The 5634-nt window shown below is 43.0% G+C and overlaps 1 non-coding gene across 1 annotated transcript; it reads right to left on the reverse strand.

The window, feature by feature from the left end:
* Positions 1-660: 660 nt before the first annotated feature.
* On the reverse strand, positions 661-767 carry LOC116463147 (U6 spliceosomal RNA). The gene has a single exon (XR_004246598.1). It is a non-coding gene; the product is annotated as a U6 spliceosomal RNA (small nuclear RNA).
* Positions 768-5634: the final 4867 nt, after the last annotated feature.

The raw sequence follows: 5634 nt of genomic DNA on the forward strand, positions 1-5634 counted from the left end.
ACATTTATTCAACAAAGTATTATTGAGTGAGTGTCCACTACGTGCTAGGCATTAGGCTGGGAGATTTACATTCATTAAATCTCATGTTATTCTCACAATAGCCCTGCCAAGTAGCCAGGTGGCCTAAATACAGTTTCTTAAAGATTCATTTGCTCGGCTGGGTGCGGTGGCTCACGTTTGTAATCCTAGCACTTTCGGGGGCCGAGGCAGGCAGATTGCCTGAGCTCAGGAGTTCAAGACCAGCCTGGGCAACATGGTGAAACCCGTTTCTACTAAAATACAAAAAATTAGCCGGGCATGGCAGCGTGCGCCTATAGTCCCAGCTACTTGGGAGGCTGAGGTAGGAAAATTGCTTGAACTCAGGAGACGGAGGTTGCAGTGAGCTGAGATCGCACCACTGCACTCAGCCTGGGCAACAGAGCGAGACTCTGTCTCTATTAAAAAAAAAAAAAAGATTCATTTGCTCAATGAAGAGTTTGCTTAAAATTCAGCCTCTAGACCTTTGAGAGTCTAGGTTTCATTTTAGTGTTCTATATTTTCTTGGCATTTGGGAGCAGTTTAATGATGAAAATAATTAGTTCCTCCAAGGTCATATCTAACTTAATTTAGTGCTTATGTTACGTATTTATTGCACTTGCAGATTTTTTTAAACCATTTAAAAAATATATGAAACATTTCACAAATTTGCACATCATCCTTGCACAGGGGCCACGCTAGTGTTCTCTGTATCATTCCAATTTTAGTATATGTGCTGCTGAAGTGAGCCCAGAATTTTTTTTTCTAATGATGGGATTGTTTTGTATACTTGAAAGTGCCTTGTCCTATTTAACCTACTTTTGCATAGTTAAGCTCTTTTTAGTCAGTTTATGTAAGGCCTTTTATTCAGAATTTAAATTTAAAAGTAAATTAAATTAAAATTAAAATTTAATTTAATTCAGTATTTCTTTCGAGGACATGTGAAAAGACCTAAAAATGCTCCAAAGGAGATAGAATTTTGCCTGAATGAGTTTTTAGGTAAGATGTTCCCCAGCCAGGCTGTAACGAGAAAAAAAAAATGGAGACCAAGATGTGGGCAGACATTTAATAAGCCTCTCCCGGCCGGGTGCGATGGCTCATGGCTGTAATCCCAGCACTTTGGGAGGCCGAGGCTGGTGGATCACCTGAGGTAAGGAGTTTGAGACCAGCCTGGTCAACATGGTGAAACCTCGTCTCTATTAAAAGTACAAAAAATTAGCCGGAAGTGGTGGTGGGTGCCTATAATGCTACTTGAGAGGCTGAGGCAGGAGAATAGCTTGAACCCGGGAGACAGAGGTTGCAGTGAGCCGAGATCATGCACTGCACTCCAGCCTGGGTGACAGAGCGAGACTCCGTCTCAAAAAGCAAAACAAAAAAACAAACAAAAACAAAAACAAAACAAGGCCAGGAGCCGTGGCTCACGCCTGTAATCCCAGCACTTTGGGAGGGTGAGGCAGGTGAATCACGAGGTCAGGAGTTTGAGACCAGCCTGGCCAATATGATGAAACCCTGTCTCTACTAAAAATAAAAAAATTAGCCGGGCTTGGTGGCACATGCCTGTAGTCCCAGTTACTCAGGAGGCTGAGGCAGAAGAATCACTTGAACCTGGGAGGCGGAGCTTGCAGTGAGCTGAGATCACGCCACTGTACTCCAGCCTGGGTGACAGAGCAAGACTCTGTCTCAAAAAACAAAACAAAACAAAACCCTGCATATTTTGTCTCTTTGAAAAGAAGGTCAAAATAGATGGTTCTTAAAAATAAAGCACAATTGTCTTTATTTTCATATTTGGTAAACTATTGGAGTGTCAACATAATAATGTCTGCAAACTTTCAGAAAGAATTTTTGTAGAATTTCCTGGACATTACCTGGAATAAGGATAATGTCCTTCTGACACTGCAGTGTTATATGGGAGGCTGAGATCAGCTCACTTCTGCCCTGGGTCTCTCCCCAGAGAGTTTGACCAGTGACCCTGGGTACAGCTTTTCCAGGTACTCTCAATAGAAGCAGCTGGCTGATCTGAGCACAGTGAACCCAATGTCTCTCCATGCCATATAATTCTACCATTCCAACTTCTCAGGTGTTAGCATGGTATTTTGGAAAGTATATCAGTGGGAATGTCCACCAGGCTGGACTTTACTGTGTTGTTGACTGTAGTGGCCACATTGGCCACCTGACCATGCCAGGAGCCACGTCAGCTGCAGGTGCATTTCTGCATGATGGCTGTCATTTCGATTAAGAGTGCAAGGCTCCGGGGGCAGAGTCTCTGGGTTCAAATACTGGCTCCCATATATCCTAGTTATGGGACTATTCATGTGTCCCCTTTCTTTATCAGTAAAATAGGGATTTTTATGCATCTACCACACAGTGTTGTTGTGAGGATTAAATGAGTTAATATGTCTAAAGAGCTTAGAACAGTGCCTGGCACACAGTAAACGGTATGTAAGTTTTAGTAACACATAATTATCATCATTATTATTATTTTTTAGAGATGTGGGTCTTGCTACGTTGCCCAGGCTTGTCTTTAACTCCTGGCTTCAAGTGATCCTCCTGCCTCAGCCTCCCAAGTAGCTTGGATTACAGGTGCAAGCCACTGTGTCAGGCTACCGTGATTATTTATGTGAAGTACTTAGAACTACACAAGGCACTTCTTGGGTAAAAAATGCACAGGAGTGCACTCGCAGGTGTATATATTTAAATGAACAATTGCTTCTTCTATGATCCTGGTAGTGCAATTTCCCAGCAGTGCAGTTTCTCTTCTCTCCGTCTCCCTTTGCTACTACCTGCCCTCAGCTTTCTCATCATCCTCTCCCTTTTTCCTTTGCATGTACTTTGTTCCCTCTTCCTCCATCCTAGCTTACTTTTTCTTTCTCACACTTACAAATCGACTGGGTGCTGTTCCTCTTTTCTCTTACTCTTCTAAGTTTTATTTTATTTTAGTCACCGAAGTGATCTGAGAAGTGGCTGTAAAAAGGTAATGCCAGCCTACTGACATGCTGCCTCAAACTGAAGGGTGAGTTGCAAAAGGGGACAGTCCAAGGCTGGACAGAAGAGACGCAAGTTCCTTCTGGCTTCAGAGTTCTATGTCCACCATTTCAAATTTAGATTCATATTTTATTAACATTTATCTTTCACTTTGTATGGCTTAAGCACTAGGCTAGGGCTTTTAGATGGATTATTATTTAATCCTTACAACAACTCCTTACAGGCAGGTATTACTCTCATCTTACAAATGAAGTAAAGCAAAAATGGAGAGATAATTAACTTATCCAAGGCCACACAGCTGGAAATCAGAGAGCCAGTGTTGATGCCTATATACTCTAACTCTAAGCTCCAGTCTCTTCCCACTACTCATAATTCCTCCCACACAAAAAAGTAGAAGTAGACTAGGCACAGTGGCTCATGCCTGAAATCCCAACACTTTGAGAGGCTGAGGCAGGAGGATTGCTTAAGACCAGGAGTTTGAGATAAGCCTGGGCAACATGGTGAAACCCTGTCTCTACAAATAATAAAAAATCAGCTGGGTGTGATCATGCATGCCTCTAGTCCCTGCTATGTGGGAGGCTATGGCAGGAGGGTTGCTTTAGCCTAGGAGTTCAAGGCTACCATGGGCCATGATCATGCCACTGCATTCCAGCTTGGGTGACAGAGTGAGACCACACGTCCCAAAATAATTGCAATATAATGTGATTAATGTAAATACATAGCGGTACTTTTAAGATCTTATGGAAATGCAAGTGAGCTAGGGAGGGGAATTTCTAATATTTCCTAGGTAGAGTTTTGAACTGGGGTCCTTGGAATTTTGGAAGGCCAGTGGAGGAACCACTTGAAGTTGTCTGCAAAGTTTTCTTAGAGGGGTTTGCGGCCAAGGGAGTAGAGAGGTGGAAGTTTGATTGGGGCATCACAGAGGAGTATTAACCGTGTGAATGTTTGAGCTGATCAAGAGTTTGCCAGGAATTAGAAGAGGAATAAGACAGTCTAGGCAAAAGAAACCACAAGTGGAAAAGTACATGCAAATAATTTTCTTGGACTTCAGCCTAGGGTACCATTCAACGAAGCAGCAGGAGACAAAGCACCTAGAATAGGTGGTTAGGGTCCAGACCAAGAAACAAATGATGTCCAGGGCCAAGAATGAATTCCCAAGGATATTAAAAATGCTCTCGAGAACATGATTACAGTTCATTGTAAAATGTACTCTCCAATGCCATTAAACAGTATGATGGAAGTTCTTTCTTCCCCTTTCCAGATGCTTGTAGCAGATTCTCTGTATTTTAGGATAAATTTGCATTCAGGAGTAGAGCTGGAGCCTAACCTTGTTTCTGGGGGATAATGTGTTCTGAATTCTAAACAATGGCTTACAAAACTTCTGAAGAGCCACGAGTTCTGTGAATTGGCATGGTGGCACCACCCATTGGTGCCTTGGTGGTAGGTCATTGAATCCCTGGTGTCCAAATATGGGGCTGTAAATTAGAGGAGGGGCAGGGCAAGAGGATATTGACCTAAATGAAGATGTGCTGGGTTTGTTACCGGAAAAGAGGCAGAGATTTTGGATCTGGACTTTCTTTGAGGTAACAGTAAATTTATAATCCAGGTATCACTATGGAAGTCTCTGCCACACTGATTTTATTTTCTCCCCAAACTTCTGAGGTTGATAAATTAATCGGGTAGATTAATTAGGTTAGTTAAAATAAGATATATACACAATCATCTCCCACAAAGGAAGCTTGTCTGAACTGGAACTGTTTCTATAGATTTCAAGGGTCATTCGCTTGTCTCTTTAGGACAGGAACAATATTCCTAAGGCTGATAATTCCCCTTTCTGTCTGAGTTGATCAATACATCTTTTTGCATCCTCAGCACAAAAACCCAAATGTGCTTGCTTCCTTTTCTAAAAGAAAGCCTCTGTCTTGCTGGGATTAAGAGGGCATAGTCCCATGACAGAGTTTGCAGTCAAATTTTGGCACCTGAAAAAACCTTCCCTCTTTAAAGAACTGCGGGCAACCAGTCAAGAGGGACCAGAGTTTTGGCATTTGGACTGAAAACATTACCTGCCAACTAGGCTGCTCTGAATGTATTGTCTCTGAAACCAGGGGAAGCACATGTAACAAGAGGAGGCTTTGTTCTGTTGGAACACTTTTGAGGAGCCCATCTGCCCCAAGTTGAAAGGAGAACCTGCCAGCCGTGTCTGTTCGCTTTCTCCCATTTACCAGCCTCTCTTGGACTCCTGAGCACCCTCTAGGGCATGACTGTTACCTCTCACAACTCATATTTCAGACATTTTTTGCTTTGTTCATCCCATGACCGTGGAATTCTATGTTTCATACATAGTTGATTTGACTGGCAGTCTAGCACTTTTCTCTCAATGACCCAGTCTCTCCTTCTGGTTGCAATCCTACCAAGATGGCGAGGAGAAATTTGCCCCAGCAAAGCCTCATTAGGTTAAATGCCCAAACCGACATTTCTTCTAGAGTTCCCTTCCCTAATTCTACTTTCATTCAACAAGTATTGATTGGGCACTCACAGTACCAGGCACTGTTCTCAGCTCCTCCGAGACAGTAGTGAGCAAAGCAGCCTTCCAGAAGCCCACCTGAGAGGCCTCAACTCACCAAAGCCCAGGCCAGA

This window comes from Hylobates moloch, unplaced genomic scaffold (assembly GCF_009828535.3).
Source record: "Hylobates moloch isolate HMO894 unplaced genomic scaffold, HMol_V3 SCAFFOLD_26, whole genome shotgun sequence".
NCBI lineage: Eukaryota > Metazoa > Chordata > Mammalia > Primates > Hylobatidae > Hylobates > Hylobates moloch.